The sequence below is a fragment of the Protopterus annectens genome, chromosome 11.part0 (assembly GCF_019279795.1).
Source record: "Protopterus annectens isolate FY-2018-M chromosome 11.part0, PAN1.0, whole genome shotgun sequence".
Lineage (NCBI taxonomy): Eukaryota > Metazoa > Chordata > Ceratodontiformes > Protopteridae > Protopterus > Protopterus annectens.
In genome coordinates, this window is record NC_056745.1 from 1,436,082,196 (window position 1) to 1,436,094,640 (window position 12,445).

Here is a 12,445-nt window from a genome sequence, read left to right on the forward strand (position 1 = left end):
ATACAGACTATTCAGAGGTGATCTCTGCCTTGTATGTAAGGCAATCTCTGTCCCTGCCTTTTTGGAAATTCTGCATGTCCACAAGTCAAATGGTACATGGGTTACTCGCTGTAAAGACCTTAACCTGGTATGTGACATTAATAAAACCTGCTGGAGGGACACATTTGTCTCCCAGAGGTTACCACACCTTTGAAACAAACTCCCACTTCATGTCAAACAGAGAACCTCATTGGTCCTATTCAAATGCAATCTGGACAATTGGATGGGTAACAGTAAATTCACCCGGAGGGTTCTACCTGTGTCCCTCTTGGACATGGGCATTAGGTGCTTATCATGGAAATAAGGGTAGAACTTGACTAGGCTTGTAAGGGCCTTAGGGCCTTTAGCCTAGTAACTTCCTATGATCCTGTGATCCTATGATCAATGTAAAGCAGAGTTCCTCCCTAACCTAATTTAAGTGTAAGTTGGACAATTGGATGGAGAACAGAAAATTCATCTCTGGTTTGGCACCTATGTCTCTAATGTACACAGGCAAGCTGTAAATGGTTCAGCTCCCAGGCTCCTGCTTGTAAATGTTTCACCTCCCATGCCCCTGCTTACACTTATCGAGGGTATCAGACCTTATCAGAGATTTGGGGTGCAAAGCTAGGCTTAAAAAGGCCCTTGTCATTGTTAGCCTAGTAAACACCTATGAGCCTTTGAACCTAAGAACCTATTAGATTTCTGTCCTTTTGAACAGTAAAGAAAACATGTTTAGGCCAACAAGGGCACATTATCATGAATGTCTTAATCCAGAAAACAATCCAACAGCAGTCTTTTTCTTCCTCAAATCAACATTCCCCTCTTTTTATTCACAGTGAATTTTCATTTTACTAGAGCTGCTGTCTGTAGAAATATTTTTAATTAACAAAAATAAGTCTTTAAATTAATAAGAACACGTTTCTAGGGGAGAAGCAAATTTATTGAAATGTGTGGCAAGAGTTTATAATACTTCTACCAAGATCCCACATAGCATTAGATGCTTTGCCTAGCAGACGTCACAGTCATTCTGACTTTACCTTCACATTCTACACAAATGAGAGTTTTAACTTTTCCACTGCATTTTATCTGTTGAGCTAGTCTTCAGAACTCTAATTAAACTGTTCATTTCAGAGTGACTCAGACTCTGAATTCAAATAACTGCAATCACTTCCATGGTAATCCAAGCCATGCAAATTAAAACATACCGCTGCAAGCAAACTCAGAGTAACTGCTTTTTCAAGGACTATGTCACCTAGCCTCCTGGCCACATGGCCACTATGTTCTATCCCTCCTTCTCTGTTTCCTCTACTCTGCCATTTCAATGACCTTTTAATTGTGTTGCAAATTGTTTAATTACTGATAAATTCTTATCTGCAGTATTAGTAACCCCCAATATTTCTGTGATTATTTACTAGGCTGTACTTGTTCTGATGACAATACAAAAATATATGGATGACTAATAGTCTGTTTTACATCTGTGACTTTGCAAACCGCAAAACAAAAATTTTCTTTTTTTATTTCACTTAGACTGTGCCTGCGATCAGTTAGTTTTGATCAAGTAGCTGTTCCAAACAAACTGCATCACAAGTCATCCGTCAGGGCAAGGAATAATGTGATACAGGAATACATAAGTGAGATACTGACATCCTTCTGCTAAGACTTTCCACTATATCTGCATTGTTAGTAAAGGACCATTTTGTTTACCATAAACAAGGTTGTAAAAATGTAGTATATCTACATTAGTCTAAGACACGTGTGATATAATGGCATGCTGCAAGATAATAAGTTGTATAGGATTACACAGGTGACGGTAACATAAAATGGAAGAAGTATGTGTACCTCAGCACGGCAGAAACTGCAGCATAACACATAAGATATTCCATTAGTTTCTTAAATCATTTGCTTTTCTTACAGAAACTGATTAACTATAGTCCCAATTACTTTGATGATTTTGTCATATACAAAGCAAAGGGCATGGCCTTGATGGATGAAGTAGAAAGGACTGGAGTCGTTAGGAATTGGGAACACATTTCTGAATAATGCTAGCTTGGTTATGCTAGTTTTTAATTTGCAGTTATAATGAAATAAATAGTAATAATTACTTTATTTCGTATTAGCTCTTTGCCTTATTAAACTTTATTTATTGCCTAGCATTAAAAACATGAGTCTTGCCACCACTGAAGGCCTACTTTAATATACAGTGCTAGAAGCCAGACAGTTGGTGACATCGGTCATGAGGAAAGGTTTGCTAAAACAATATGCTTAGAGGAAAGCATTCTTATCTACTTGACTTAAAGGGGTCATTCTATTTTGCTATCTAATTACAGAGTATTGGGATGTAGTGGTTTTAGCTTGAGTCAAGAAAATGAAGATGAAAGAAGGTATCTTGCACACAAAGCTTCAATTTCACAGACCACTGAACCTTTGGCTGAATATTGAAGAGAAAGCAGTTATTCTGAATATCATGAACTGTCACATGTTGAACACGCAAGCAAAATTTGGAATTTCTTGCGAAGTTTCCTGGCATGCACAATTGAAAGATGAATAGAATTTTGAGAGTGGACATTATCAGCAGATATCAGTTTCACTCAGTACTTCTTATGCGCTATCTGGATTTGAGGGTCATGTGTAGTGGTCAGACAGCTCTTTCTTGAACTTACTTGAAGCTTTTGTTGCACAAAATGTATAATTTCTATTTCCTTTTTAAATGACTATATCCATTTGATTTTTTCATAGTCTGTAATCAGGAAATTGTGGAAGCATTTTATTTCTTATTCCAAATATTTATCCACCTTTCAAGTAACTGTGTTTATATTTTCACATTTGTTGTGAGATGCAGAATAGAACTATACAAATTACATTTATTCAAGGAAGATAAAAAATGTCCCTCAGTGAAATTACTATAATAGCATTTATTCTTCTCATCATAGAAAGAACTATGCTAGATAATGCACTAACTCCTGATTAAACCGTATGCCTCTGGATGTCTGGGTACCTTCTAAGAGAATGGAGAGGATGTTTAACTGCAGTGTTGTAGAACTATTGCATGCTACTAGTAGAACAATTTATAATCATAGTGTTTTGCCTCTGGTGGCTTGCACATAACTAATCATTAAGCCACAAGTATGTTTATCATGTACTGAGAAAACTCCAAAGTTGGGTCAAACTTAGAAAACCAATGATTTTGACTTTATAGACAGGATGTTACTGAATTATGGCCCACATATCATTACAATGATTAGTAATTTCTATTAATATGATTTTTGGTGACTGATATGAATGCAGTCAGTGATATTACTGTGTAATGTTGCTGCATGTCAGCAATTCATTAGCAATCAGCTGTCTGAAATTTGCTTAGACACTCTAGAACTCAAGTTGTTACTTTTTATTAATATTTTTCGAACATTTGAAAGCCAGTTAAGTAGGCAGGACAAAACGTCTTTTTCTTCCACAACCTCATGGTAAACAAGGCAGGTTGAATAGCTGTTGTTCAAAGACAATCATTGCTTTGCAGTGAACTATATAGAAAATTACCAGGTAAAGCTTCTACAGTGAAGAATATTGTTGTACTATGGGAATATGGCAGCCTAGACAGCAAGCCTGTTTTGAGCTTTTCCACATTATTTACAATTGATCACGATCACAATGATTTAATGAAAGGTTGAAAACTGTTTAGGTTTTTTTTAAAGTAGCTCTGTCTAGGTTTTTCTTGAAGTGGTCTTACTGCCTTTAAAACGAAGAGTTTGACAGTTTACAAGCTGTCATTAAGTGATTATGATCAAATACGGAGAGGTTATAAGCAGCCAGATTGTTAAACCTTCATCTCCTTATCAGAACAACAGATTGTAATCTACCTTTAAAATGCAGATGAGCTTGATGGACACTTTATAATATGTGTTTAAGTTTTAAGGAAGACTGTTTTTAAAGGTTTGCCCCCTCACATACACACACACACACACACACACACACACACACACACACACACACACACACACACACACACACACACACAGTTTGGGACCTGGGATAGGCACCTTGTTCAAACCATACTTCCTATGGCAATGGTGAGAAAAATATAATAGTACAGAATATGCAAGAGGGAAGTGGGGTAATATTTATATATTTGCAAGTATGGCAGAGGCTCACAGTTGTAGGGCAGTGACAGGAAACCTGTGGTAATATTAAAAATGTGTGATAATGGCTGTTTTTCTGTGCAAATGGAATTGTTGCTGTGTTATGTACATTGAATCTCTGGGAATGTGCTTTTTCAAGTAATTACGCTAGTGCAAAAGCACTCATATCTTTTCAGTATTATTTCTTAAAGTTTTTTGTTCTGCATAGTTTCCGGTTGCAGTCCGGAGTTTTTACGATTCATATTTGTTGTTACTGCATTGAGATCTACCCCACCTGCTTCCACTTTTGAAAAAAAAAAAACTAGATACTAAAACTGCTTGACAAGCTCAGTCGGAGCACAGCATATCAATGCACTGCTTTACATGGGACGTGAATGACAGCTCCAGTGTTTCCACTGCACTAACCGGGTTCACTGTTTTACAGCTGTCCCAGTGTTACCCAACGACACACCACCAGTGCTCTGCAGACATAAACATCAATTCCTAGACATTGCAGCCTCCCTGGCTGTGCCTGCACAGCATATTTAATGAACATAATGATTTACTGCAGGTGTTATTACTATTGGTGGGTGAATGTTAAATGGCACTGTGCTGGGATGGGGTGAGTGTTGTTGTAGCAGTGTTTTTGTGTGCACTGTACACGACTATTGCATATGCATTTGCAACCCTTCATAAAATCATATGTTTTGTGAAATGCTATGTTAGGTTATGCTGTAAAGGCTAAACTAAGTACGACCACACACAAACTCTTAGGTCTGTTAAATAACCACATAAATTGAAATTACATTACTTAGTCAAGTATATTAACTATGATAAAATTGAAGTCTGGGTTTTATGCTGCAGACAGATCTTAATCACTTACTGAACTCTGGTATTTCTCACTCTTTTGTGGAATTAAATCACTGAGGGAAACAAATGCATACGAGTTGCACCTTGCTGGGCAGCATAGTAGCCAGACCTTAATGGGAGAGGTGATTTTTTTCCTGGAGTGATGTGTTTTCCCATTAAAGTCTTTGTGTGACTTGGGATCCTTATAGCTTGACAAACTGAAGAGAAGAGTGATTCTTATTTCATGTGAGCAACTTGTGGGAGCAGCATCCATGATAATCTACTCCCTACCCGATTCAGGTAATTGAATAAGACCTGCAGATAGATACTTGAAACATCTGGTAGCCAGGCATTCTCCTTCATAAGCTGAGTAGGACTGTAATCATTACCAAGTCTATGAAGTGGTCTCAGCTGCTGGACCTGAAAAAAATGAGATGGTCCATGGTCAGTCACTGCACCCATGACCCCCCCAGTCTCAAAAGTCTCATTGTGCGATTAGCTGGTAAGTCAGAGGATGGGGTAGTTACCCTTCATTATTGATAGTTATATTCTGTTATAGTTCTTCAGTTAAGTCGGTTAAGTTGGTTTGTAGGAACAGTATGGCAACTCTGGAGTATGGAAGAAATAATGTTGGTTTTGCCAATAGTTCACTACTGCACTGAGATATGTGAATAGAACTGACTTTTTTGCAGAATTCCTCTCTCTCTTTTCTATAAGAAGGTCTTCCTCTTTTGTCTGGTTTCTGCCATGAAGTCCTAACAGAGCTGAATTTAATATGCTGATAGCAGAAACATATTTCTTTCACACTTTGTGGATTATCCAATTGTTTGTTTGCAAAGCTGAGTGTATTAAAAATTATCTTTTTTGTGTGTGTTGATATTTGGTAGTGGTTTCAGTGGTGAATGGAATCTTTCCAATTTTAAAGGAGCTGTTCTAGTTATATAAAATTTTTTTGGATTGTCCTTCAAAAAGGCCACAGTGTTGTGTTCCCCCAAATCTTTGAGGTAAGCAGGCAAACACTGATAAGGTGCTAGCAATATGTTAGCTCTTCTACCTTCTGCAGCAGCTGGCACATTGTCTGGTGATATGTGCACAAAGTGGTATGTGCGTCTTGTAGCTCTGTTCCTTGAAGTGACATTATGTGGGCTGTTCTTGCAACCGCTTTTTTAGTTTCATACTGGTTGCTGAAAACAACTGCCTCATTTCTGTTGCGTATATTCCCATTTTGACACCAGAGATTAGTGGGTCTGTAGGAGCCCTCCTTTGGCTGTCCTAGCTCAATGACAGCTGTCATTTCCTCTGCCATGCTTCTCATGACATGATTAGGTGAGCAATAATGATTGCAGGTTCATTGTGTCTGTCCATAATATGTGAGCTAATAAAGCTATTATTGAAGACAAGAGGGAATCCAGTAGCACAAAACTTCAAAAATGAACTGCCATCAAATAAGCATCTAGCTTTGTGTTTATAATAGATGTGTTTAGTATTCTAGCAGTAAACATAATGCCAACATAAGACACATCTGATTCTCAGGGTCATTTTCCAGAATAACATCTAACTGATAAGTGCAGGAATTATAGTGCCAAGCAAAACAAAACTCATTCTATATATATAGCTGATGTGTGGAAACCACTATAAAATGTTACGTATTGCATGCCACACTCTAGTACCAAGGTGATAACACAAGGGTGGCATCCAAATAAATGGCTTAACACTGTTTATTTATTATATATCAGTTTTAAAGAGAACAGATTCAGCTGGATATAGCAAATTTTCAACTGCAGCCTAGGGAAAAAAAAAGAGAAAAACTAGCATTTAATACACAATTGCAAATGTAAAAATACATTGCTTTCAGAGTGTCAGTGTCAGGAGACATCATATACATACTTACCTGGGTAAAATTTATATTATTTGAAGACTGTCATATATAAGTACAATTGATTGACTAACACAAGCATTCAAATATGTTTACATGGGTGGCGCAGTGGTGCAGTGGTTAATGTTGTCATCTCACAGCAAGAGGTTCTTTGGTTTCATTCTTAGCTGGGGTGCCTTCTGTCTGGAGTCTACATATCCTCCCTGTGTTTGTGTAGATTTCCTCTGGGTGCTCCAGCTTCCTCCCACATTCCAAAGACATATCTGAAGAGTTTCTCCACAGGCCTCCTCTAAAAATAGGCTCTGTCCAAGTTGGACTTTCCCGATGAATAAATAAAAATTATTGATCTATAGAATTGTGCACATTTTATTAATGCAGTTCATAAGGCTAAAGAAATCATAAAAAGATGAAAAGGAGCGTTGTTATATTGTTACCCATGGCTAAATCTGTTTTGTTGATATTTGGGTTTCTCAAGACACACTTCTGATGACCTGCACCTCAGGAAGGGCACTGCACTGTGCTCTCAACTAGGTCAGTTAGATATCTTTTGTAAGTGCCATGCTGTCCAGAAACAGGCTTTCTAGGCTGTAGGCAGGCAACTGGTCTCAGCTCTGTCAACTGCATCACAATAACCTGTTGATGGTGATGAAAGAGAAAGCAGTGATCTGAAGAATGGAGAAGGTCAAGAGGTCAGTAGAAAAGTCAGCTTGGCCAGCCGTCATCGTTACCTCAGGTCACATGAGACGTGTCAGACAATTACAAGTAAAAAGAAAATAGTGTAGACTGCGTACACTTCCATATCTTTAAAAATGATGGCTAGATGGCCAGTCAATGTAGCTGCCATCCAAATTCCACATAGAGTTTGGCCAAGTTACACTTTTCATATTTATGGACCAACACAACTCATAAGCAGGCGAATCTCATGCAAATGAGTCAGGTAGAGTGATCCAGCAAGCAGATAGTCAGCTCTTCAGACCCTGTGTCAGTATCTGTAGTGTATATGGGAAAATTCTCTGTACAGGAGTGTAGACAGACAAAAGGGGCTGTAAAAATGTAGATATATGGATAGAAATGGCATATCACATACAGATATGAGTGAAACTATCCTCCTGTGTGTCTGAGAAATTATAGGAAATAAGTTAAATTATTATTATTTTTTTAATAATCTGGCCATGTTTGCCTGGCATGCCGCAGTGCACAAACATGCTTTATCAAAAAAGAAAAGTATTATAGCAATTTTGATAGAGTATCTAGACTGGTGCATTGGTGCTGTTGCTAATGTGATAGGTCTAGGAAGCATGTAGTTTTCAGGCAGATCCCTAAGCAAATGAGGAGGAGTTACTGAATAGCATAAAGGGGTAATCGTGTCTGCATATCCCCTTCATGTAGGCAGAGAACCATGTTGCTGTTTACATAAGAGGTAGCTGACATCAGGGGAGGGTGTAGCCAATGACTTCTAAGCTTATTTCAGCTTAGCTGTGCCTGTTTACATGGTACCACTGTGCAGAGTGTGTCCTTTTAGGGGTGTGTGTGTGCTAGCTTCTAAGCTTTGTTTAGCTAAGGCAAGCATGTTTCTGTGTGTTTGTAGGGTGCACCACTATGTTGAGCATGGAAATCTGTGGGGGGGGGGGGGTGAGTACTAAGTGCTAAGCTTTGTTTACCTACTGGGAGCAGATTTGCGCAGCGCCCCTCCAGTGCTGAGTGTATCTAAAAGCCAGTGACATATTAATTAGTTTTCACCCCTGTTTAACTTAAACTAGGGCCATTAAATGGTGTTAATGATATACCAGGCAAGTGAAATGCATCATAGGTTGCCAAACACATAATCAGCACCTACAGCAGAGCACTATAAAGTATGCATACAACCTACAGTCTGATTTGTCCCCTATACTCTGCACCATTGGAGTACAGACTTGGGATTTTAACTGAGAAAACGCTAGGGGTTGCTGCTGCTCTGCTACCTCTGTATGTGCTAGAGGCTGAGGTCAGTGCTGGTGCTGATGCTGACAATAGGCCCAGGCTGAGAAGGAGAAGAGTGTTCAGGCCCAGGGTAACCTTCCAGGGGCTACATGAGCTGGAGATTGTAGAGTGCTACAGGGTGGACAGGGACATACTACAAGAACTGAATGAGCTCTGCTGCCCTCAACTAAGATCCAGAGCCAACAGAGGGGAACCCATCCCAGTGGAAACAAAGGTATGTGTAGCCCTAAGGATACTAGCTACAGGACCTTTCCAAAGAACAACTGGGGACATGATGGGAGTCTCACAGGCATCAGCATCCAGGGTACTCCACCAATTCCTGGATGCCATGCTGCCACATGCCAGTGAGCATATAGATTGCACTCATGTACACATCAAGTCACCGCCTGGTGAGGAGGGTAGAATCTACATCAACCGCAAGGAGTACAATGCCCAGGGGATTACCATAAATGTGTGTGCTGGCAGCCCTGGCAAGTATCACAACTCCCATATCTGGCATGCCTCACAACTGTACCAGATGTTTGCTAGGGAAGACATTCCACATGGTCATTTACTCGGGGATGTTGGCCACGCACTGCAACCGTGGATGATAACACCCATCAGAAATGCACACATACCCATTGAAGAACGGTATAATGAGGCACACGGACAATCTAGGAACATCATAGAGTGTGTGTTTGGACTTCTGAAGTTGTGGTTTCCATGCCTTGATATATCTGGTGGAACCCTGAAGTACTCACCAGCCACATGTGCACATATGTTCACAGTATATGCCATGCTAGCCAATATGATCCTGTGGAAACAGCTGTGGAGGATCAGCTAAGAGAAGGGATACACAGCCCCCCACCACTGCCTAGGCCACCACAGCCATAGTAACAGTAGTACTCAGAGGAGGAATCCCCTGATGATGTCCCTATAGGCAGACTTAGACATGCCCAGTATGCTCTGGGTTTGGCTAAGAGACAAAGCATAGCACATTCACTGACAATATAGGGCTTTAGGGACTGACACCTTACTCCTACTCACATACATATAGTAAAATTGTTGATGCCAGGCAACCCACACAACCTGTACCTAGCCATGTATTGGCTGTGTACTGCTTGCATCACACCGAGTCAGCCCTGAACTACAGTTCTGTCAACTGCTACATTCATAAGGTCCCTAACCTACACACTACTGGTAAGGATTACTATAATATGGTATCATATGTATGGATCTGTTGCATGTATGCAAGGAAATATAGTGGACTATGTGGACAGAAGTAACATCCACATGGGACTACAGATACCTAGTCCAATAGTATGTTTTCTTAATAATCACTAGGCCTTATGGCTGGAATATTCACTGCATCAGTTAAGGGAGATGTTAAACAGTGGGGTCACATGATATTTGGACTACTGTCTATCCCATTAGATCATGTGCTGTTATTCACCCCACCTCCAGCACAGCAGTGTTCCCATACAACTACTTTAACAGTAACTCATCAATAGTATATCAGCAGTCCAGGCAATCTCAGGGCTGTAACATGGAACTCAATCACACATCGTATGTCACAAGTAAAGCAGGAATAACAACGTGCATATTTATGGTGTTGATTGTGTGATGAATGACTCTTCTTTGTCTGGCAGCATTTGTGGCTCAGTGGACTAGGGAAATTTGTATGGGTGATGGTGTTGATGGTTTAAATCTAGAAGTATTCACATCTTTTGCATGTGAGGTATTATTATGTTAGTGTTTTCACAGACTGTGAGTCTGTGTGTGGGTAACATTATGGACCTCAGTCACATATTAAGTACAGCATACAGCTGGGGAATGCCATGGACATTTTGAGTGCAGTGCAGTACTGCAGAAACATGGACAGATGTCAGTGCTTGTAACACACAAAATCCCGGACTGGAGTACAGCTAGGTGTGACCTGGAGTCACTTTATAAGTACTAACAGTCCCACTGTGCATGCCCAGGCACTTAGTTAAAATGAGCGCAATTCCATTGTCCTTTCATCAAAATGACCTGTTATGTAAAGCTATGTCTATACATACAGACATATATATATATCTGACTGTCACTATTTCTCTCCCACGTACACAAAATATCTATCTCTATGTAGTGTCAAATAGATATATACCGATATATATATATATATATATATATATATATATATATATATATATATATATATATATATAGCTATATATATTAAAATAATACGTAGACTCTCCCCATATATCTACATAACACATATACATATCATACACACATGCAGCTACATTTATATATACATTCCTGTTATATACATAAATGTGTGTGTGGATGTCTGTATTGTCCTACATACCCTAATAATGGTGAGTAAATCTGCACTATCACACATCGATACTGTTGCTCAAAGAATCTAAACTAAGGGGGCAACAGTACAAAATCCACTTACCTACAGACACCTGTGCCTGGATGTCACCATGTAGACAGACACAGGTGAGCAGGTGGTGTAAAGTATAATGTTGACAATGCATGCATGGAGAGGGTATATTGTTCCTTCCCACAAGTTTGCCTATCTAAGTATGCACTGAACAAGAGGGTCCCAATGGTAAAAATAAAATCCTTTAATAAAACATACAGTATTGAACACTTTTTTCCCAACTAATCCAGGGACTTCATCAGAATACAATTCCATCCTCATTAACATCAGTTAAATACACTGCCTGAAGAATATAAATTCCATCATTAACTAATTAAAACAATTGAATTAAATTTAGAAAAAGAAAGAATTCATTATGTAAATACACATTCAACCCTGTGCCAATCCTATGGTTTAAAATAACATAAAAAGTCCAGTTGAAAAATAAACAATGACCTTAAAAGCCCTTAACATTCTATTAAATAGTTGTGGGTATCATTTATTAGCCCTGCTTTTTAATATTGGTATAATAGATATAGAATCATTTAGCCCAGGGGGGACTATAACAGCAGCCCTATGTTGCCAAAATGATTCTTTATTGTCTAAACCATTCTTCCAATCTCCACCCTGGGGATCCAGACTTATCTGGTCAATAATCACAAAAGTAAATTTAGTAAAGTTATTGCAGAGAGAAGAATGTTTAAACAGACCATTCATTTCCTTCCCATTTTTCAGATCATTCATATGCTCATATTTTCTTGTTTTCAGTGTACATTATGTGTCTGCCTGGGAAATTACCTCTGCTGGCTATATGGCTTCAGTTTGTTTCACTACACAGTCTTCTGCCACGTTTGCTTCGCAGAGCAGAAACCAGCTATTGACCTTGCATCCAGTGCCATGGCTGTCTTCAGTCACTGGAGCTAATTATTTGCAGGAGTCTTTCAATATACCTCGTACTCAGCATACCAGAGGTACAGCTTCCCAGGGTTTATCTAAAAACAATTGGGTTTCATCGAACGGTAATGCTATGGCTAATGATTGAAGGGTAAACCAGTTTAACTTTGTATTTGGAGTGACTGGCATTCACCAAGTTGGTGTCAATGTGTCCCTTTCAGAGCAAATTCACAGTTTTGAAAAGTTATTGTTTCAATTTAAAAAGTTACAACTAGAAAACAACTATTTGCTCCGTAATTTAGGTCTCAAACAAGAGCCAAG